General features: G+C 42.2%; 1 protein-coding gene across 2 annotated transcripts in view; it reads right to left on the bottom strand.

Annotated features, from left to right (window-relative positions):
- CRACR2B (calcium release activated channel regulator 2B) overlaps positions 1–23,425 on the bottom strand; it is a 68,890-nt gene extending 45,465 nt beyond the window's left edge. Inside the window, exons 1-3 of one of the 2 annotated variants that reach the window (XM_033928062.1) lie at positions 23,226–23,425; positions 12,879–13,044; positions 2,548–2,614 (exon numbers count right to left, since the gene is read on the bottom strand). The gene's annotated coding sequence lies outside the window, so the exon portion shown is untranslated. Of the gene's footprint in view, positions 1–2,547; positions 2,615–5,873; positions 7,902–12,878; positions 13,045–23,225 lie in introns of those variants that run through there. The other variant, XM_033928063.1, reaches the window with a different exon arrangement.
- Positions 23,426–24,103: the final 678 nt, after the last annotated feature.

Genomic DNA, 24,103 nt, shown 5'->3' with positions numbered 1-24,103 from the left:
CAGTGAGCTCTAACTCTTACCATTGTGGAGTGTGGCCAAGGGCCTTGTGACAGTGACCTATGGTGACCGGAGAATCCAGAAGAACCAGTGTACCACAGTGACCCGAGGTGATCAGAGAGTTCAGCAGAATCACTGTAACACAGTGACCCATGGTGACTGGAGAGTCCAGTAGGACCATAGGGCCACAGAAACTGGAACTGACCGTAGGGACTGGAAGTGTCCAGAGTGACCAGAAGTATCTAGAGTGACCAAGGTGACCACAGCAGCTGCACCACAAGCCTTAAGAACAAAAATAAGAAGGCTGGAAAGAATGTGACAAAAACATCAGAAACAGGAACATTATAATAGTTGTAGAAGAGAAATATAAATTGGCTGTAATGGAAGCTAAAAAACTGTACTAGGACAACCTGATGAATCAGTCAAGAAACTCTTTCAAGAGTCTGTTTAAGATTTTTAATTCATTAATATTCACCCAAAAAATAACTACCAACTCCATTTTAGAACAACCTGATGAAACTTCCAGAAAGATTAGGATAATGAGGGAAACTTTCACACATACTTGGAAGATTCTGTAGGAGACAGTCAGAAGGACGGAAGGAATAGCAGCTGATAGTTACTGGAATGAGTTCTCTGCTGTTACCCCAGAAGAAGTCCCTAACCTGTTGAGGAGACTCTCCAAAACATTTTGCTACTTGGATGTCTGTCCAACTCTTTCTGATTTTCTGTTATGGTTGACATCCTTTGTTAACGTCTTCTTAGACAAAGGCATATACCCCAAATTAATATCACTCATCGCTTTGACCCCTATACCTAAAGCATTGGGTCTGGACATAACTAAAGTAGAAAACTATAGGCCGGTTGACTGCTATACCCTGACCTGCCAAACTCTCAGACTTTTTAAACCTAACAGATGGATTTTGCAGTTCACAACATAGTTTCAGGGTGGTGTTTGGCATAGAATCCTTCTGGTTAGAACTAACCTCAAAAGTTAAATCCTACCTAAGCAAAGGTAAACAGACTGTCCTGCTACAGTTTCATATTTCCGCTGCATTTGATGCAGTCGATCACTCTTATTACTACTAAAACTGTGTAAATTAGAGCTACACGGAATGGTATTAAATTGGTTCATGGAATTCGTAGGAAACAGAAAATATGAAGTAACAAAAGGGAAACAAAAAGTCCCAAAATTGGAACACTTTCTGTGGTGTACCACAGGGCTCTCCACTATCTCCTTCATTGTTTAATGTATACTTAAGAGCCTTGGGCAACAGATTCAAGTCCACGGGATTATCAAGGATCTGAGTATATGGACACAGAAGAACTTCCTCAAATTTAACAAACAAAAGACTATAGTGCTGTGGTTTGGGGATTATAATTCACACTGAACACTGATCTGATGCTGGCTACAGGAGAAAAGCTAAAAATGGAAAAAATGTCAGAAATACTAGGTGTTATTCTGGATGCTTGAAGACCAGATTGACTCCCTGGTCAAAAAATCCTTCTTTAGACCCAGACAATTAAGAGCAATTGGATTCATCCTAACCCAGAATAGTTTTAAAATAGTTGTGCAGGCTGTTTTACTTCTATATCTAGATTGCTGTAACTCCATGTACTAAAATATCTCTGAAAGGGATTATAAGAGATTGCAACTGCTCCAGAATACAGTAGCTACATCGGCTGGGCCGATTTGAGATGTCTAGCCTATTACTGGAAGAGATACACTAGCTAAGTGGGGTGCTTGAGACAACAGAGGATTGCAAAAATGGTTCACACAATTCTGCCCAGATATAATTAAGGGGCTCCCAGTATCTCAGAATCCAGACTGCAAAAGGAAACAAATTTTTCCTTTAGTCTCTGTGATATTTCAACTGTGTGTATTGGGACTGTGGATACACTAAAGGCTCTTTTTACAAAGCCGTGCTAGCAATTCCCACATGAGAAATGCAAAGAAGACCATTCAGTTCCTAAGGCTTTCACTGCATTTGCCATGCAGGAATCTCTAGTACGCCTTTGCAAAAGGAGACCTAACGCTGTGGAGCACACTGACTGTTTCAGCAAATGTCTGGGATTAACATCCTGTCTGCTCCAGTTTTGTACTTTCTTGAGAATGCTCCTTATTATAAGATGTTTCAATGTTTTACTGCTTTGTATTTTATGATTTTTGTACCTCTCTGCTAAATTCAATAAATAGATTGAACTAAAAAGAAAAAGTTACTTAACACATGTAATTGGTTCCAGTCACGTGGGTGTAGCTCACAGGTGAATGCAGAACAGACAGGTGCCGGATGTTTCCACTTGAAGGAGCCTGTTACACACTCACGTGTTTCTGTGTGTGTTTTTTAAACAAGGTTCAGTAATCTCCCAGATCCTGTCTCTGGTTTCTGAGTACTCTTGTCTGTTATTATTGGTATTTTAAAATGCCCGAGGGGAAGCCCAGCTAAGGCTTGTGACCTACCTATAATGGATGTCAACGTCATCTGAGAAGTAATTGTTTTCCTGCCTCTCTGCATTAAGCTGAACATCACAAAGAAAAGTGACATTACTAACCTCTGGAAAAGGGAGACATTCACCAGATATGTACCTCTCTGGATGAGCTGTTTTCAGAACCTGGGCACTGCAACAATAAGCTTATGGTTAGAATACTAAGAGGTAAACTTAAAACAATCCAGGAACTTTGAAGTTAAGAACATGAGTTATTTTGATGCTCACCTGACAAGACTTAACAAGGATCTGGGTTTCCTGTCACATTATAACCCATAAAATTGTAGAATAGGCGGCAATCAGTGTTTCATGAATACTACTGGTGTTATCTTTGGAAATTCAATGCACGACCATGTCTAGGCTCTGGCATTGAACTTCTGGGTTTATGGAGTCAGCAACAACATAACTGGTTAAGTGCAATATAATCAGCACTTTACCAGCTATGGGAACCGTACAAAGATAGGACTGACTTTTATGTGATCTATTTATGTGGTTACCTTGTCTGGTTAAGGGATGAATATTGGTATTTAACCAGCCAAGTATACCCGGAACACCCCCAAAATAACTGGTTTCATGCTGGGTGCTAACTGGACATTTTCATCAGGGCACTTGGGGCCCTGTGCTGGTCTAGCATTGTAGGCTCGAGATAAGGTAGGAAGAAAGATCCAGTCACACTGGGAAGGAAAGCGGGTGGAAGAGAGCAATGCCAAGGAGGATGGGGGATTATTGGGGGAATCTTGATTTGGTTTTAAAACTAAATTTTTGGGGGGTTAGTTCTAAAGTAAGGAAGGGTAGGTGATTATTGGAGGTAGGTGATGATTAAAGATAATAAATATATAAATAGTTTGCAGAATATCATAGCCTTTATTTAGCAAATACGTATTAATTATTAGGGATGTGCAGAGAGCAAATACTCTATATTTTACTTTTTTTTCAGTTTAGCTTTTTCTAATTTTTTTTAACACAAATAATTTGATTTAATGCATGCGAAACTTATTTTCTGTGTAATAATTTTTAAAGGTTTGCTATTAAATGCAATGCACAAGTGGACATCCGCCTCTTTTACTAACACGCAGCATAGGTTTTAGCACTGGCAGCGGCGGTAACTGGTCTGATGCTCATAGGAATTCTATGTGCAATGGAGCAGTTACTGCTGCTGTCGGCGCTAAAACCCGCCCTACGCGTTAGTAAAAGAAGGGGATAATGATATCAAAATGGCCAACTGGGTTGTCATCTTGGATCTCAGCAGGAGCAACCAGCAGCACTAACTGCTTATACCTAACCTGAAGAAGGTTCTGCCCTAGAAAGCTAGTCCAGTTCAAAAACTATCACTCTGTTTTCCTTTCTTTTGTTTTATTTCTGTTTATTACCTTTAAAGTCGACTAACTCGGCAACTACACTACTTTATCCCAGACATGCGGTTGCTATGCATCAATCTATTTACAGAGCCACGTTCACATCTACAGTCCTGTATGTAACTGCAAACAAGTATACTTCATGAAAAGGTTTCTAAGTGCTGGGATAACATAACATTACATTACATTACATTAGTGACTTCTATTCCACCCGTACCTTGCAATTCTAGGCGGATTACAAAAGAAGCTAACTGGAACATATCCGGAAAGTTACAATTATGGATTTAGGATTACAAAAGATAAATGGATATTTCCAGGAGAATTACAATTTAGGGAGCTGTTTACATGGTTGAGACTTTGAAGAGAAAAATTGCAAGAGTAGAAGAGACTTTGAGGGGGAATTTACAAGGGGGGAATGACAAGGGGAAGCGTTAAGATATCTGGATACATTTTTTGAATAGCAGGGTTTTGATTTCTTTTCGAAAAGATTTGAAGTCACTCATTGATGTTAGCAAGTTGGAAATGGAGTGGTCTAGTTTCGCTGCTTGCGTCGCTAGTAGGTGGTCAAACATCTTCTTGCGCTGAGTGCCTTTGAATGGGGGGGTAGGTAAATGGGGTCTGAGTTCTCCTTTGTCTAGTAGTAAGGTTCCGATATAGGCGGTTGTTTAGGTAAGTGGGGGCAGTGCCATTTATTGCTTTGAATAAAAGACAGTATAATTTGAATTGAATTTGTGCTTGTATAGGTAACCAGTGTGAGTCTAGGTAGGTAACACACTGCACAGTCTATTAACAAGTCCCACAGATTTGTTTTATAGAAGCGGGATTATCAATAGTCCTTAACCAAAAGTTTTAGAACACTGATGTCATGTACATTTCCCAGAAGCAACCTCTGAGATGCAAACTTCACCAGTGCAAAGATATGGCATTGCAGCTTCTGTAAAGAAGTCCTAACATCTCGTGAGAAAGTGAAGCATGACCCAGAGAATATGGGAAAGATCAGTGTTAAACCCAAAAATTCCACATCCGGCAGATTGAAGTCACCCAACAGCAGCACCTCCTCTTTCTTTCCGAACTTTTGGATATCTGCAATCAGATCTTTATCAATTTGCTGTGGCCAATCTGTGTTGCCTTAGATTATACAGGAATCTGTCTGCTTTCATCTCCATCCTGTGCCCTCTGGATCCAGAGCTTCCTTTCAATTAAAGCGCATTTGCCTCCTCTGCATTTATGCCACAGAAGTATTAAAATGTCTCTATCATATCTCCTCTCTCCTGCCTTTCTTCCTAAAGTAAAGCTTGCCAACAGTAGTTTTATACTGTATTTGCCCAGATTCAGTCCCTAAGTATGACCGAGAAAGGGATCTGCATTGTTTTTTGAAGAGGTCTCTATATTAGAACAGTATCACTCTACCTTGAGAGAGAATGCAATAAGGAAGTTTCACTAAGATCAGAAGGGTTTTTATATATATAACTGTTGTATTTATTGATAGACTTGTGAGTCTTGCCTGTGGTGGATTGATTCAGCAGAAGTAGAGTTTTGCTGTCAAGGGTTATCCTTATGGGGTTATTATACACCCATTTTTGCAAGATCAATATGCGCAAAGACCTTTGTTATTGGAAGATCAGGTTAGAAATCCCATGGAGAAATGCCTATGTTGTTTGGGTTCTTCTACATTGACTCCTTAGATTGCTAAAATTATTTTCAGACATTGGCGTGTTCTTTCAGTCCTTATGAATGCAACAACTTATGATGTTACATAGGGTCTCTCATTCTCACTATATATACGAGTATTTTTGGTTTTGTTAGTCAAATAAAGATCAGCTCCATCACACATAGCAGACCAAAATTTCTAGGCAAAACTTGTTCTCTAGAAGGAAATCCTTTCACTGTATCTACAGTATTACCCTTTAACTCATTGCCTGGAAAAATCTGATGTACTGCATATGACTTCCATTGTTTTTCCTTTCAAACCCTCCCCTTCCCCTGATCTCTCAGCTACCACTAATCCTGTGATGAAAATAAAATGCCATTTGTCACCTTTTTCTGCTGTTCCAGTCCTGATTCCTCTTTTCTCTGTGTCAGAGGGCTGCAGCGCTCCTTCACACCATGAGAGCACGCTGGGAGCTGGGACAGTGAGTAACAAAAGTACACGGGAGCGCTGGGAGAGTCAAGTATTTACACAGCAGGAAAGTGCTGACTTTCAGCTCAGCACTGCACTGGATTTACTCCTGCTGTGGTGTTTACCCACCCCGCAGTCTACAAACATTACATTGCACAAGATAGGCAGGCAGGCCTCCTCAAGGTCCAATCTAATCAGTAGCAAAGAGATCTAACTGTCTGATCGCATGACTCCATACTTAGGTCTCTGCTGTGGCAGCCTGAGTTCCAGACCTGCCTCCTACACATCCTTCCTCTGACCAGCATTTCAGGATTTCTTAATCTTTCCCAAGCTGAGGCACAGCTCCTCTCAAAAAGTCTGCCTTAATGCACGGCTGGACATGTGGATAGGGGCATTTATTCCAATGATTTCTTGTCGCTCTTTTTTTCGACTCTTGGTGATCATACTTGGGAAAATGTGCATTAATAAAACTGGCAACTACAGTAGAATGTAGCCTAGTATCCATAACATGACCATTTATTTTTTTCATCAAAAGGGGACATCTATTAATTGTCAGACCCTCCCACTTAGTCTTTTAGAACTTTCGCTGCTTAGCGGTAGGAAGGGAGGAGTGCTATGATGTACACAAGCCTGAACTGGCAGAGGCCCGTGTCCTTATGCTTTAGAGTTCTTATTGGCTATCACTGACCACTATTTATTTATTTGTTACTCTATAGAATATATTTTTTGATTATAGAATTTCTCTTTTTGAAGAAAAATAAAAATTTTTAGAGGATTCATAGTTATAATATTTAATACTCCAATTGAAATTGATGATTTTATACATGCCATGACAGTAAGGAACCTTACTCCTAAGCCAGGCCAAGATATGTGGAATTTGATCTCAGTATCTCAGATTTACTGCTAACACTCACCATAATACTTGTAGCATGCCAAAGAGAGCTTCCTTCTGGAGTCCATAAGATGTAACATGTATAGGCAACTTATCCAGGTATGCTTGAAAATTCCTTTTAATCAGGGAAATATTTCTGCATCTTTCTAACATAGTTTCTTGGTCTCTGACTGCACTTCTTGGTACTTGAGGATCGTTTCTCTTTTTGCAAAATTCATAGAGTAATTGCTTGGGACCAACACCTTTATGATCAATGCTGTTCTGGTGTTTTTCTCTTTGATCACTGTGTCTGGTTTCCTTGCATCTGTCTTTTTATGGGTCAGAATGAGGATGTTCCAGGTGATCATAAGTTAACCTCATCACTCTCCAGAATTCCCCTTGGGTCATGATCCCAGCGCTTTGTTTGCAAAGTTTCTATCGGATGAGACATGCCACCCCATTTTGCCTTTCAGTATAGAAATTTTCTGCCATTTGAACATTTCAGCCAACTACGAGATGGGGACCTGTTTCCAGCTCTTTCTTACAGATACCTAATATAGCAGTTTTCCTTCTGTGAACCAGCTCATCCGTAATCCACTGTCCTGGGTGGCAACTATCAATCGCTCATCCTTAGGTTTCAATTCACCTCTCCTGTACGATACAATGGTTGAGCACTGCCTTTGTACTGGTGGTGTTGGGTGTAGCAGTTTGACAAATAATTAACTGAAATCACAGTTCTTACAGGAACATTGGCTATTTTAAAGAAAAGAAGTATTATTTATGTTTATATCCTGGTTCTTTCCCTTGTATAAATGCTCTATTGCCTGGCTATTCTTGTTAAATCTATTTCACTCCAGTAATGTTATTGTTGTAAATTATATTCCTGCCTCTCTAGTTAGTCTAGGAGCTAATTGAGCAGAAGGCAACAGAGGGGAATGCTAAACGGAGCTCACTCTGAGGCAAGGGATGGTACCAATGGTGTACTGCAAGGTTTGGTTCTTGGGCTGGTTCTGTTTAACATTTTTGTAAGTGATATTGCTAAAGAGATGGCTAGTAAGGTTGCTTCTTGGTAGATAATACCAATATCACAATAGAGTAGACATCCCTGATGGTGTGGATAACATAAGGAAAGCTAGCAAAGCTTGAGGAATAATCCAGAATTTGGCAGCTAAGATTTAATGATAAAAATGCAGAGTCCAGCAAAAAAAAAAAAAAAAGATGTTCTTAGAACCAAATAGCATCAATTTTAATCTTCTTAAAAAGGTAATTCTGTTCAGGAAGTTCTGTTTTACGCAGCGAGTGGTAGACGCCTGGAATGCTCTCCCAAAGGAGGTTATTAAGGAATCCACTGTGCTGGGATTCAAAGGCAAATTAGATGCACATCTCCTTATGAGAGGCATAGAGGGATATGGGTGACTAAAACTACATCAGGTGTATACCTGACTGGGCCTCCGCGTGTGCGGATCGCCGGACTCGATGGACCATGGGTCTGATCCGGAGAAGGCAGTTCTTATGTTCTTATGTAATGTCCCAACAAGGATCCAAGTTTTGGCACAGATATACCGTATGTTTTCATCAAGGGATACTAAATCTGACTGAAATCTATAATTTTGAATCAGTAAAACTAATCAGCGTGAGCAACTGGAGATATCAGCTGTAGATTATAATTTTAAAAACGTGCAATCAGCGTGTGCTGCTAAATTCAGAAGAGAAAATTGGCCCTTGTGGCTGGCAGTATCAGCTGTAGGCGTAAATTGAAAAAAGGTAGACAGGCCAAAAAGGTAGAAAAGATGACAGCGAAAGCTAGAAGGATGCTTGGGTGCATAGGGAGAGGAATGGCCAGTAGGAAAAAGGAGGGACTGATGCCCCTGTACGAGGGGGTGCTCAAATGTTCTCAGCCCAACCAACCAACTTCCTAAATTCTGAGGGGCTCATAATCGAAACAGAAAAACATCTAAAAACCGGCCTAAATCGGCACTTGGACGATCAGTAACAAAAGTTATCCAAGTGTAGATAATCGAACAGGGTTTTAGACGTATTTAAAAACGACTTAGGCCTTCACAGTGCTGCTGAATGACCAGAGCTAAAAGGGGCGTTTTAGGAGGAGTGGTGAGGGCGGGATTTCGGCAGGATGTGGGCTGCATGTAGACGGAACTTGGACTTTGTGACTTAGGCCATCTAAAACCAAGTCTAAGTCTACAAATGGTATCCAAAGTGGCCAGATAAGCACTGCAGACACAAAGTACAGACCCCCCACACACACAGCCCCAGTGATCACTGACCCCCACATAAAAAAACGTAATAACAACTTTACATATCTGCCTCCAGAACATCAGCACCTGGCAGACTGGCATAGGAAAGCCTTGTAGAGCTGCAGAAAGGTGGCTTGGGGGTGGGTTGATGAACCATGGAGAACCATGGAGAAGAGAACCCAGGCCCATAAGCCACTCTAATCACTGCATTCATGGAGAAACATGTGCACCCTCCAAAAAAACCCCAAACCCTTTTGTACTGCCATATAAGTGGTTCCTGCAGCCATAAGGGCTATTGGGGTGGTAGATAGGTGGGTCTAGTAGATTCTGGGGGTGTTTTGGGGGGCTCACCATGACCTGTTGTGAGATGTTTATGATGTTTATGTAGCACCCTTTTTGTGAAGTTCACAGCAATGCCCTGTAAGGTGCCCCACTACTCTGTTGCCATGTCTGGGTGTCCGGTCCCTTATTTTTCTGGCCCCTCCCACACCCAAGTGTTTTTGAGTTGGATTAATTTTTGGTCAAAAATAGGGTATAAAGATGAACGACTTAGCGGTCTGGACGATCAGACGGCTGGATGTACAGTTGGACAATTTTTTGGGAAAAAAAAATGCTGGACGTATTTTTTGAAAATGGACCTTTTCCCGTGTCCGACTTTGGATGACTTGCGAGTTAGGCCAAAACGGACTTAGACGTTTCTTTTGATTATGCCCCTCTGAGTGTTATTTTGCTATTTTAGCTGAAAGAGTGTTCTTATTTCTTTAAGTACCAACTTGCAGAAATGAAATTCTATGTTTTGACATTGCTTTAGATCACTGATTGAAACATATCCACATCATTCACTTCTTAGTTGGGCCGAGAACTTTTTAGCACCCCTCATATAAGACAGGTGAGACTTCATTTAAACATAGTAACATAGTAGATGACGGCAGATAAAGCCCGAATGGTCCATCCAGTCTGCCCAACCTGATTCAATTTAAATTTTTTTTTTTTTTCTTCTTAGCTATTTCTGGGCGAGAATCCAAAGCTTTACCCGGTACTGTGCTTGGGTTCCAACTGCCGAAATCTCTGTTAAGACTTACTCCAGCCCATCTACATCCTCCCAGCCATTGAAGCCCTCCCCTGCCCATCCTCCTCCAAACGGCCATGCACAGACACAGACCGTACAAGTCTGCCCAGTAACTGGCCTAGTTCAATCTTTAATATTATTTTCTGATTCTAAATCTTCTGTGTTCATCCCACGCTTCTTTGAACTCAGTCACAGTTTTACTCTCCACCACCTCTCTCGGGAGCGCATTCCAGGCATCCACCACCCTCTCCGTAAAGTAGAATTTCCTAACATTGCCCCTGAATCTACCACCCCTCAACCTCAAATTATGTCCTCTGGTTTTACCATTTTCCTTTCTCTGGAAAAGATTTTGTTCTACGTTAATACCCTTTAAGTATTTGAACGTCTGAATCATATCTCCCCTGTCTCTCCTTTCCTCTAGGGTATACATATTCAGGGCTTCCAGTCTCTCCTCATACGTCTTCTGGCGCAAGCCTCCTATCATTTTCGTCGCCCTCCTCTGGACCGCCTCAAGTCTTCTTACGTCTTTCGCCAGATACGGTCTCCAAAACTGAACACAATACTCCAAGTGGGGCCTCACCAATGACCTGTACAGGGGCATCAACACCTTCTTCCTTCTACTGGCTACGCCTCTCTTTATACAGCCCAGAATCCTTCTGGCAGCAGCCACTGCCTTGTCACACTGTTTTTTCGCCTTTAGATCTTCGGACACTATCACCCCAAGGTCCCTCTCCCTGTCCGTGCATATCAGCTTCTCTCCTCCCAGCATATACGGTTCCTTCCTATTATTACTCCCCAAATGCATTACTCTGCATTTCTTTGCATTGAATTTTAGTTGCCAGGCATTAGACCATTCCTCTAACTTTTGCAGATCCTTTTTCATATTTTCCACTCCCTCTTCGGTGTCTACTCTGTTACAAATCTTGGTATCATCTGCAAAAAGGCACACTTTTCCTTCTAACCCTTCAGCAATGTCACTTACATACATATTGAACAGGATTGGCCCCAGCACCGAACCCTGAGGGACTCCACTAGTTACCTTTTCTTCCTTCGAGCGACTTCCATTAACCACCATCCTCTGGCGTCTGTCCGACAGCCAGTTTCTGACCCAGTTCACCACTTTGGGTCCTAACTTCAGCCCTTCAAGTTTGTTCAACAGCCTCCTATGAGGAACTGTATCAAAGGCTTTGCTGAAATCCAAGTAAATTACATCTAGCATATGTCCTCGATCCAGCTCTCTGGTCACCCAATCAAAAAATTCAATCAGGTTCGTTTGGCACGATTTACCTTTTGTAAAGCCATGTTGCCTCGGATCCTGTAACCCATTAGAGTCAAGGAAATACACTATCCTTTCTTTCAGCAACACTTCCATTATTTTTCCAACAACTGAAGTGAGGCTCACCGGCCTGTAGTTTCCTGCTTCATCCCTGTGACCACTTTTATGAATAGGGACCACATCCGCTCTCCTCCAATCCCCAGGAATCACTCCCGTCTCCAGAGATTTGTTGAACAAGTCTTTAATAGGACTTGCCAGAACCTCTCTGAGCTCCCTTAGTATCCTGGGATGGATCCCGTCTGGTCCCATCGCTTTGTCCACCTTCAGTTTTTCAAGTTGCTCATAAACACCCTCCTCCATGAACGGCGCAGAATCTACTCCATTTTCTCGTGTAACTTTGCCAGACAATCTCGGTCCTTCTCCAGGATTTTCTTCTGTGAACACAGAACAGAAGTATTTGTTTAGCACATTTGCTTTCTCCTCATCACGCTCCACATATTTGTTCCCAGCATCTTTTAGCCTAGCAATTCCATTATTTATCTTCCTCCTTTCACTAATATATCTGAAAAAATTTTTATCTCCCTTTTTTACATTTTTAGCCATTTGTTCTTCCGCCTGTGCCTTCGCCAAACGTATCTCTCTCTTGGCTTCTTTCAGTTTCACCCTGTAGTCCTTTCTGCTCTCCTCTTCTTGGTTTTTTTTATATTTCATGAACGCCAACTCTTTCGCCTTTATTTTCTCAGCCACTAGGTTGGAGAACCATATTGGCTTCCTTTTTCTCTTGTTTTTATTGATTTTCTTCACATAAAGGTCCGTAGCCATTTTTATCGCTCCTTTCAGCTTAGACCACTGTCTTTCCACTTCTCTTATGTCCTCCCATCCTAACAGCTCTTTCTTCAGGTACTCTCCTATTTTATTAAAGTCCCTACGTTTGAAATCTAGGACTAAGTATTGTGCGGCTGCCCTCCATTTAACCCTACCCTCTGTTTTCTATCTGATAACCAATTCCTAATCCACAACTGAACTTTGCCACCTATCTCATGACTCTTTAATTTTCTCAGGAGCCTAAATGTTATTGTAAACCGCGTCGAGCTTCAAGAAAAATAGGAATGATGCGATATATAAAAGGAAAGATTAGATTAGATTAGATTTAAGCGGGCAGGCGAAGAAGTTATTAATGTGAGCTACTGTTATTTTACTTCAGGCAATTACTGTTTCCAAGTTTATTATCCGTAATCAAGGCGGCTTTATATAAAGAAAATAATAAGCAAAATACAAGGAAATACCATACACTAAAAGACTCAACATCAGAGTTACATCAAAAGACAAACTATCTGGAGTAACATGACTGACCAAAACAAACCGGCATGAGAGGAGGGGGAAGAACTACAATAAATAATAGGAAAGGACAAAAAAGGGAAAAAATGGAAGGACAGGGTAGCCGTCATGTCTTACCTTTACTGATGGTCTTTGCAAGCAGAAGGCCCAAGGTTATTGTTCTTGGTTTTCTCAATTCTTTCATGGAAATTGTTACATGGTGAAAATCATTTCCGGGAAATACTTCTGTGGTATATAGTATATATCCTTTATGTCGGGAGGGACCTTCCTTCCTTGTGCATGCCTGAAAAGTAACAACAACAATTTATTATTTCTATAACACTACCAGACCCAAACAGTGCTGCACAGTGTACACGCAAGATATGGTCCCTGCTCAGAAGAGCTTACAATCTAATTATGACAGACACACAAGACAAAAGGGGAGTCAGAACATAGTGCTCATGTAGGGAATTAGAGGGGGTTGTTGGGGACTATTGAGGGAATGATAGACAGATATGTTGGTAGGGTTAGGATTTAAACGCAGCTTCAAATAAGTGGCCTTTCAGTCTGGATTTGAAGACCGCCAGAGACAGACCTTGACATAACAAGCCAGGCAGGTTGTTCCAGGCATGTGGCGCAACAAAGTAGAAGGTTGGAGGCAGGAGTTGGCAGTAGAGAAGGATACCAACAAGAGGGACTTGTTTGATGAATGGAGTTCCTGTGATACTGAGGATGTGATACTTGAATGTCAGTAAGAGGAGTTTGAATTGTATGCAGAGATGGACAGGAAGCCAATGAAGCAACCTGAGGAGAGGAGTAATGTGGGTAAAGAGAGAAGAAATCCAACAATACCATAATGGAACCATATCTCCTATCCAGATTTCTGATGAGATTAATACCAACAAGGCTATCTCTGTTCCATGTCTTGGGTGAAATCCCAATTGGCATTCTCTCCTAAGCAATCACCTAGCTGGCGAACAATGGCTCATACCTGAAAACCAGCCATTTTGGGAGAGGCCTATATGAGGGGGTAGTGAAAAGTTCTCAGCCCAACCAACCAACTTCTTAAATTCTGAGCATTATTTTGCCACCGTAGCTGAAATGAGTGTGGTCTTATTTCATGAAGGGCCAATTTGCAAAAACAAAATTCTCTGTTTTGACTTTGTTTCAGATCATTCATTGAACCATATCTACTTCATTCTCTTCTTGGTTGGGCTGAGAAATTTTTAGCACCCCCTCGTAATTTGGCAATAAAGTGTCAAGATTCTCCTTTTTCAGTAGAGGATTCAATTATTACATTACATTGGTGTCTTCTATCCTGCCAATACCTTTCAGTTCTAGGCAGTTTACAAAAGAATCGGCCTGGGCATTCCCAGAGAGATTACAAGGTTGATAGTTGGAAAATGCATTAGGATCTGGGGAGTCAAGAAGGTTTAGTTAGATCAATTGACAAATTTCTTGAATAGCATGGTTTTCAATTCTTTCCTGAAAGTTTTGTAGTTGGGCTTTGTGGTCAACAGATTGGAGAGGTGTTGGTCTAGTCTTGCTGCTTGGGTTGCTAATAGTCCACCATATAGTTTTTTGCTTTGTATGCCTTTGATTGGGGAGTGGGTAAAGTGTGTCTGTGTTCTCCTTGGTCTGGATGTGTTGTTCCTGATTAGGCAATTGTTTAGATAGCTTGGTCCGTCTCCATTCAGGGCTTTGTATGTAGAGGAAATATTCCAGCTCAAAAACATGCATTATCTATTAATCACAAAGGATGTACAATATTATTCCCACGTTCCTTTATCAATAAAGGCTGCAGAAGCAGCAAACAGTTGTAGCTCATGGTCTGGTACTAGAATAAAAGTTGAAAACAATGCCCCTTCCATCAAACAGGACATCATGAGAACTGAACAATCAGAACACTGTTCTCTACAATCAACCGACTCTACTTATCCAGGAAAGCCACAACAGTTCCTGCTTCCTTAGTCATAAGATTTCACTTTATATGATCAATTTTCATGCAATAAAATAGCAAATTCAAAGATTTAAGATGTCACATTAAGAAAAGAGATATACTTTAAACTAGCCTCATTGTGACCCTGGGCAAGTCACTCAATCCCCCCCCCATTGCCCCAGGTACATTTGTTAGACAGACAGGGAAAAATGATTGAGTTCCTGAATGTAAACCACTTAGGCTATAAGTATAAGTGGTATATAAATACTTAAATAAAATAAAATAAAATTATCAGCCAAATGTTTTCACAAAATAATGAGCCTTTAAATGTCTCTTAAACTGTTGAACCGTTGTTTGTTTATTATTGCTTACTAAAGTGCCTTTATTGACCATTCAGGTCAATCTCTAATAGAAAATAAGCGAAAGCAGTCATTCAGCCCAACAAACAAAGAAAAACAGCCAATATTCAGAGCTATTTAGCCGCTAGGAATGGCTCCTGGCTGGCTAAACTCATAGCACGTAGCTTCCTAAACGCTAATATCTAGCATGAGATGGCGCTTGGGTCCGGATTCTGTAACCAGCGCCATTGTTAATAATAATAACTTTATTTTTATATACCGCAATACCACAAACTGTTCAGAGTGGTTTACAGAGGAAGAGATTGTATACAGACAGTGATATTACAAAAAAACTTTCAAAATTACATTAGCATGGAAAGATTAATCAAATTTATCTGGAAGTGTTTTAAAAATGCATCAAATCAGAAATGAAGTCAGAGAAATTTATCAGATAGTCACCTTTAAAAGTGGCTGCCAATTGCTTGTTAATCATGTGACAGCGCTGCTTACAGAATTGCGCCTCTGTAGGTACGTTAGGCCATCTGATGCTACTTCCGGCATTAGCCACGCCTACAGTGGCATTAGGTGACCTAAAACGCCTAGGAGACAATTCTGGCACTGGAGCCTTAAAACTCAGTAAAAAACGTTATTTAAATGGCATGTTTTGACTGAGTTTGGGCGCTTACAGGCACCCTTTAGAGAATTCAGGCTTCAGTGGCTAATGGCTAACCGATTATGTCACACGACTTAGCTGGCTATCCGTGAAATCCAGACTGCCGGCCGGTAATGCTCCCTCTGAGGAGTGGCCAGGTGTGAGCAAGGTACAGGGGGGTTCATGGGGTGGGGTGATTTTGGGGGACCTCCGATGACAGGAGGGAGTGGGCCTCCCTCCTGCCTTTTTGGGGGGAGAAGGAGGAGGGGAGGGGATGTTTGGGGAAGCACCTTGTGTGGGGGTGGGCCTTCAGTGGCAGGAGGGAGAGGGCATCCCTCCTGTCAATTTTCACTAACGCAAGGAGGATTCCTGGTACTGCGCTCATCAGGAGTCATCATGGAGGGCTGTCGTAGACCGGGGGTGGCTTTTTTTTTTGTTAATGGGGCAGATATTGTGCTTGTATAGCAAGCATAGTATCTTTGTCCAGTGGCAGGAGGCTGCTTTCAGGGCTTCCCCTGTCTCTCAGCTGTTTGGGCTTCCCCTGCCAGCTCTGCGCATGTATGAGAATTGGTCTCACAGTGATCAATTGGACGGGAGAGACGAGGATTATGACGAACCTCCTCATGAATCATTTGCATGCAACCTTTTTAATGCATCAATTGCTCTTTTTGAATCGGCCAAAAATCCGATCCTGTTTAGTACATCTAGCCCTAAGGGAGATTTGCAAGAGAAATGAACTGTGGAAGTTTGTTTCTTACCCTTTAGAGACTTTTTTTTTTTGGCTGATGTGCTGGTTTGTGAAACGGTGCCCTGCAAGTAGCAAACCCAGCACTGTTGACTATCTCTGCCAGGAGAAGCTGAAGGAAACATTTTGACTGAACTGAAAAGATTGTGGGAACTTTTGTTTGGCATTTCTTTGCAATAAAGGTTATAAGTAGGGGTTGTCTATTAAGGTAGTCAAGAGGAACATGGGGTTATATTTGAAATTGCTGTCATCATCCACCCGGAGATGGATGTGCAGAACCTGAGCTCTTTGATTAATACTTGGGAGTCCATGGGTGGTTTTTATCAAGCAATGGAAATGGTACCCCTGAGTAACCCCTCAAAAAAGCCCTGCTAATGAGTATATTAAAACAGAGGCTAATGAATTGCAGGACCTGAGACCCCATTGTTTTACTAGAAGTATGTCATTCTTGTTCGACAAATTTGATGACCAGACAGTTGAGTTGAAGTGAGGGAGCGTGCTGGATGTGCTAGAATTAGATTTTAGCAAAGCCTTTGACAGAGCTGTTCCTACTTACATTTTAGAAAACTACTAAAATCAATATTATTTACAAAATTTCTACAGCACTAATACGATCTTATGACAAGTTTTGTAGATCACTGGGAATGTCTAGTTTTTATCTTTTTGTGAACCGCATCGATCCGTAAGGTTTTGCCGTCTAGAAATGTAAATGTAATGTGATGTAAGCTGTGCATTAGTCTCTTATAAATAAACCGAGTGCCCTTGGTATGAACCCTAATATGGCTGACTGGGTTAGAAACTGGTTAAATGGAAGGCTAGAAAAGCTGGTGGTAATGGAGCTCAATCTGAAGAAAGTGCCTGTAGGGTTAGGGCCTTGATCCGGCTCTTTTTCGCATTTGTGCAAGGGATATTGGAAAAGGACTGTCTGATACCAAAATCTGCAATAGGGTACTTATATCTGATGGAGTGGACAATATAAGGAAGGATTTAGCAAAGCTTGAAAAATGGTTTAGAATTTGGCAGCTAGGATTTAATGCTAAAAAAAAAAAAAAAAAGTAGGGTCAAGCATTTGGACTGCAAAAATCCAAGGGAGTGGTACAGCCTGAAAGATGAACGGGGCTTGTGGTGCCCTTAAGGGGCCAAACAGGTAGAAAGGTTGGCAGTAAAAGTCTGAAAAACGCTTGAGGAATTGCTAGCAGGAAGAGGAGGTGATAGTGCTTCTGTAAAAAGTCTCTGCTGAGACTTAAGAAAAAGGACGTAGGATACTTTTATTACAATGACCTGACATGGCCCATGTTTTGTCTAACTGGTGCCAAGTCACTTGAGAAAAAGCACACCAGGTTCTGAGGGAACTGTGTTTTCTTTCATCTCTCCCAACTGGGGATTCTATCAGCTGCTTCACCACAAGTTTCCCTTTCTGGGCTCTTGTCCAGCAGCAGAAGGGGGAAGCCATTGGCGCGATGCAGCGGTGGATTGATGCCGGCGTCGGAGGATCTCCTGTGGCTTGCTCCCTCTCCTCGACAGAATTGCATTCCTGCAGCTGCATTGTTGGACACATCGAAGGGAAACTGAACTTCACTTCAGGGGTCTGCTGTCGGCAGCGCTTGGCATTGCCTGTCCAGTGACTGGTATCATAGTGGCCTTCATTGGCGTGGTTCCTATTCCTACTTCTTTGGTGGCGGCCGGTTGACCTGATTCTGCAGACTGAACTTACTATCAACCTGCCTCAGGGACTTTTCTATCTCTTAAAGTAGTTTTATTTTATTTTTAATTTTTTTATCTTCTTTCATTATTTCTATTTTCTATTTCTTTGATTTTTGATCTTTGATCTTATAAATGTATTACATTTTTTTTTTTTTTTAATCAGGTACTCTAGCTAGATTGTGAGCCTTCAGGACAGATAGGTTTTTATCAAATACCTAATTTCATTTTAGTTTGATGCTTTGTAAACCGCTTAGGTCAGTAAAATGCAGGAGCGGTAGATCAAATCTTAAATAAACATAAAAGCCTGCATCAGGAAACTGAAGAACCATGGGGTGGAAGAAGACGTACATAGATGGATCAGAAACTGGTTGGCGGGAAGGAAACAGAGGGTAGGGGTGAAGGGCCACTACTCGGACTGGAGGAGGTTCACGAGTGGGGTCCCGCAGGGCTCGGTGCTCCGGCCGCTGCTATTTAATATATTCATAAATGACCTAGAAACAGGGATGAAGTGTGAGATAATAAAATTTGCGGACGACACCAAACTATTTAGTGGAGCTCGGACTAAAGAGGACTGCAAAGAATTGCAAAGGGACTTGAACAAACTAGGGGAATGGGCGACGAGATGGCAGATGAAGTTCAACATTGAGAAATGTAAAGTATTACATGTGGGAAACAGAAACCCGAGGTACAACTATATGATGGGAGGGATGTTATTAAATGAGAGTACCCAAGAAAGGGACTTGGGGGTAATGGTGGACATGACAATGAAGCCGATGGCATAGTGCGCAGTGGCCGCTAAGAAGGCAAACAGAATGCTAGGCATAATCAAGAAGGGTATTACAACCAGAATGAAAGAAGTTATCCTGCCATTGAAGGGCATAGAGAGAGTAGTACTCAAGATTGTGTATTCCGACCAAGAGCCGAGACTCCTATAGTCGAACCCACCGTCCTATCACTGTGTATAACTTTAGTGCAAGAAAGTTGAACTGAAGGCAATGTGCTCTTTACATGCTATATTTGTTCTCAATGGCAATAAGAGGAAAACCACTCCACTTAGCTTTAAGGTGTGTTAACAGGTCCCGACATGGGCCATGTTTCGAGGGTCTGTTTCAAGGAACCCAAAAGAGAAATGGAAAGCTTCAAATGCCAGATAATGGATGGCTGTGTGATTCGGACGAAAGACTTGTGTTCTGGTGAAAAAAGTAGAAATAACAATCCTTAAAAAATGTACTACATACTACTGTAATATCATATTTATAATAGAACTCTAAAAAGGCTACATAGAAGAAGGGTACTTGCCATGACTTGAAACAAAAAAGTCTCTTCTGATTATTCATTAATGTGGCGGCGAAAGGAACTCCGACTTAAATGTCAAAATGGAGAGTGATGACGTAGTTCAGCAGCAGGCGGGGCTACGTGCGGATCAGCATCAAGTCTCATTTTTAGATTTATTAATTACCCTTCATAATGATTCTTTTACCACCACCATACATAGAAAACAGACTGATCGCAACAATCTGTTGCAGTATGACAGTTTTCACCCTAAACATCTGAGAGACAATATTCCAACTGGTCAGTTTCTTAGACTCAAAAGACTGTGTTCTACTGAAGAAGACTTCGAGAACAAATCCCAAGATCTTACTACAAGATTCTTAGAACGTGGTTATCCGCGTTCAGTAATTAAGAAAGCACACAAAAGGGCCTCTAATGTCTCTTGTACAACCCTCTTAGCCTCACAACAACATCATCCATTCCGGACCCCTCAATAGTGTGTACTACCTCACTCTAAATATGCTTTTCATATCAAACAGCACTGGAGTGTAATGCAGTACCATCCTGAATTTCAAGATCCTCCAAGATTTGCGTTCTCCAAAGGACCAAACTTGAGACAACAGCTAGTACGTTCACAGTACATTCCCATAGGAGATCCTCCCGTATATAACGGACATCAATCATGTGGCCACTGTAAGTTTTGCCAGTACAGTGCCCCTCTCTCTGAGTTTGCCCTTCCAAATTGGGTAAAAAAGAAAGCCAATTTTATGTCATCCAACTGCAACACCCGGGGTGTAGTATACAAAATTCAATGCCCCTGCTTGTTATTCTATATAGGACAAACGTCTCGCAATATCAAGTTGAGGTTTGCTGAACATCTTAGTAAAATTCGAACCAAAAAACTGGAAGCTCCTTTAGTTCAGCATTGGTTAGACAAGCAGCACTCCATTGAAGATTTACGCTTTTCAGTTGTGGAAGTGCCTCAACTTTTGAGGGGCGGTGATCTTTCCCAAATTCTATGGGTTAAGGAACAACGTTTGATTCTTAGATTACATACACTACACCCTGATGACCTTAACAGTGAGATTGAATGGCAAGCATTTTTATAGTTCAATTTCATTCTCCACCGATTTCTATAAGTTTTTGTGTTTCAGCCTGTCATTTTTTCAGCCTATGACATTCAAGCCGTTTTTTTCCAGCTTTTTTCACGCATGTATTTCTGACCGAGTCAGCAAGGCTCAGCTGATCCACACGTAGCCCCGCCTGCTGCGGAACTATGTCATCACTCTCCATTTTGATATTTAAGTCGGCGTTCCTTTCGCCGCCACATTAATGAATAATCAGAAGAGACTTTTTTGTTTCAAGTCATGGCAAGTACCCTTCTTCTGTGTAGCCTTTTTAGAGTTCTATTATAAATACGATATTACAGTAGTATGTAGTACATTTTTTAAGGATTGTTATTTATACTTTTTTCACCAGAACACAAAGTCGGCAGTAAGAAAATGCCTATTTTCGAAAAGCAAACCATCATATGTCTAAAAATATATATTTTGAAAATCCTTTATCTGGACACCCAGGCCATTGATTGTCCAGACCAACGTCTATCTTTATACCACATTTTCAACCAAAATTTCATCCAAGTCCCAAGTGCCCAGAACAAGACCATTTGGACGTGAGAGAGGCCAGTCCTGTAATGGACTGGCCACCTAGACATGGCAATAAAGCAGTACTGGTATGGTACAGGGCACTGCTGTGAACGTCACAAGGGGTGCCAGATACACATCTCCCCAGATCTCCCTTATAGCTTATGGTGAACCCCCAACCCCGCCCCCCTCCCGTCTACTACCCCAATAGCCCTTATGGTGGCCCTTATGGTGGCACCTATATGGCAGTAAGGGGGGGGGCTCACATTTTCCACCACAAATGTAGTAGAGTTGCTTATGGGACTTGCTACTCTATGGGTCACTAGCCATCACCCCCCCAAGACTACTTAAGACACCTGTGTGCAGCTCTAATAGGCTTTCCTATACCAGGTGATGATATTCTGGAGACAGGTAGGTACATTTGTATTCTGATCTTTGTGGGTGTGAGGGGTCAGTGAGCATTGGGGGAGTGTGGGGATGTCTTACCTTGATGCATGCACTTAGACCCTTCTAAAATAGGTTTAGTTTCAAACATATAAGTTCCGTCCAGGATGTCTTGAAAAATGTTTGATTATCTCTGCAAGACATCCATGTCTAACCCACCCTTGAGACTGCTCAAAGGCCACCCACAACATGCCTCCATCACACCCATCTCGTGCTCTGAACGTACGGAGGCTGGAACACCTCACTAGAGGTACAGAAAGACAGTTTTGATTATTGGCACTTGGACGTCCTGGTGATTAGGACGAACAAGTGCTGATTTGGGATGCTTTTTGGACGTCTATGTTTTTTGATTATGGGCCCCTATGAGTGCCCACTTTAAGCTACTTCGAAAGTGTTCACATAGAGCAGCGGCACCACTGTGAACTTGCAGAGGAGCTGTGGCATATTTTAAGCTCCCCTCCAAATTGTGGCTGGCTGGCAGGGATGCCCAAGCTCCGCTAGCTATAGAAATCCACTGCCCGAGGCCAAAGCCCCATGCAGCCTGAGCAGCAAGGAAGTCAATGGCACGGTGAACTGAGCATGCACATGAGTGCCGGCATTTACTAGCTGCTCAGGCAGCAGGGAGTGTGGACCTCGGGCAGTGGATCTCTTCAGCTAGCAGGGCTTGGGCATCCCCACTAGTAAAAGTAGGATTCGACGCCATAGTGTGTGGGGCGAGAGACCTGAAAGAAAATGTGCAGTTTAGGGATGCCATGAACTGAGAACATTTGGGAACAATGCTGACAGACTGCAGCATCTAGACATGTCCCCACATACACACACGCACGCAGTGGTTAGTGCAATGGCCTAAGAACCAGGGGAAATGGGGACTCTGAGTCGGAGCAAGTCACTTAACCCTCCATTGGCCCATGTACAAACTAAGTACAGCCTCAGCACCCTGGAGTTGTGGTTCAAACCCAGGCTGCTCCTTGTGACCCTGGGCAAGTCACTAAATCCCCCATTGCCCAGGTATATTGTAAGACCACCAGGACAGACAGGGAAAAATGCTTGAGTACCTGAAAAAATTCATTCTGAGCTCCCCTGGGAGAACGGTATAGAAAACTGAATAAATAAATCAATAAAAGTACCTGAATATAATGTGTAACCTGCTTTGATTGTAACCTCAGAAAGGTGGTATATCAAATCCCATTCTCCTTTCCCAGATTACTGGGCATATAATGATTAAGCCATCAGAAAGGAATAAAGTATTTGAAGATGTGATTGTAAAAAGCACCTTACAGTATGAAACACGTCACGACATTAACAGAAAAAAAAGAACCCTCCAGCTGGCAATGAGAGCATTCAGCTCTGTGCATTGTCACAGACAGGAGTTTTCTCGGGACTTGTGCTGGAGATTTGCTGCTTTGGAAGGAGGGAGGGGGGGGGTCCTAGGAGTGACACAGATGGATGAAGACTAACCCACTGCAAAAGAATCACGAGATGCTGAAAGTGTGTGCAGACCTCTGCCTTCTATGTGGGAGTGTGGGAGGCTGGGTTCAAGACGTTGGACCCCAGCTGTTGAAATCAACATTTGCAGCCTATGAAAGCTGTTGCTAGCTAGTGCCTGAGAGGTGGTAGGTTAGCTCTGCAGTGAAGACCGGAAAAATAACATTTAGTACATAGGGGTTAACCAGTTCCAAAGGGTCCCAACTGGATCTCTGAGCAAAGACACAAAATTCAGAGCAAAATCTGGACAGTCTGCCCCTTACCTGCTGGCTCCTGGGGAAGGGGGAGGTCTGTGCCAGGGCACCTGCTGCTCACCTCTGCAGCCAGAGAGACTTTGCCAGGCAGTGAGAGAGAGCTTGTGTCAGCTGCTAACACTGCCTCTGAGACCAAAACACAAGAAAGAGGAGTGAGCCTGTGTCAGCCGGAGACAGGAGACTTGTGCTGCTCCAGCCAACCCGGAAATAGCAGCAGAAGACAGAGCTCTGTGCAAACTTTCCTTTTCTTTCCTTGTCTTCAGTACCTGGAGAGGACAAAGCTGCATTAACCCTTCTCTCACTGCTCTGCCCTGCTGTCTCGGACTCAACCTTTGGAAAAGAAGGGGACATCTGCTGGGATAAGGGTGGCACACTCATAGAGTGAAGGATTTGTAAAACAGTCACAGCAAAATCAGAAACTAGTAAGAATCAGAAGTGTCACATTCTAGATTGCTTTAGTTCCCCTTCCATCGCAAGATTTCAGACTGAAATCTCAAAATGTACCTCAAGCTTTCAACTTGAAATCAATTTTGAAATGTATTCCGGCATGCCAGGCAACACAATCATTCAGAAAAGTATTTCCCTTTACTTTTAGACATATTGAAAGGAACTCAGTAAATGGCAGCAAAACTTTGGCTCCAACAATTTGAGTGCTCGCAAATTTTGTTGAGCCGCAGCACACTAAACGTAGTGGCCGCGGTTCGAGGCATCCGGAAGTGCACGGACGTCGATGCGATGCAGTCCCATGCATGTGTGATGTCATCACATCACATCAACATCTGCGCCTGCGCAAAGGCCCTCCAGACCATTCCTGAGAAGCCAGTGGGGGTTGCCAGAAGGGAAGATGCACGCAGAAAAGGAGAGACGCTTGTGCCGGCTGATTGCCT

Source organism: Geotrypetes seraphini, chromosome 19, assembly GCF_902459505.1.
Source record: "Geotrypetes seraphini chromosome 19, aGeoSer1.1, whole genome shotgun sequence".
Taxonomy (NCBI): domain Eukaryota; kingdom Metazoa; phylum Chordata; class Amphibia; order Gymnophiona; family Dermophiidae; genus Geotrypetes; species Geotrypetes seraphini.
Note: the sequence above shows the minus strand (reverse complement) of the source record. Positions and strands in the feature narration are given on the sequence as shown.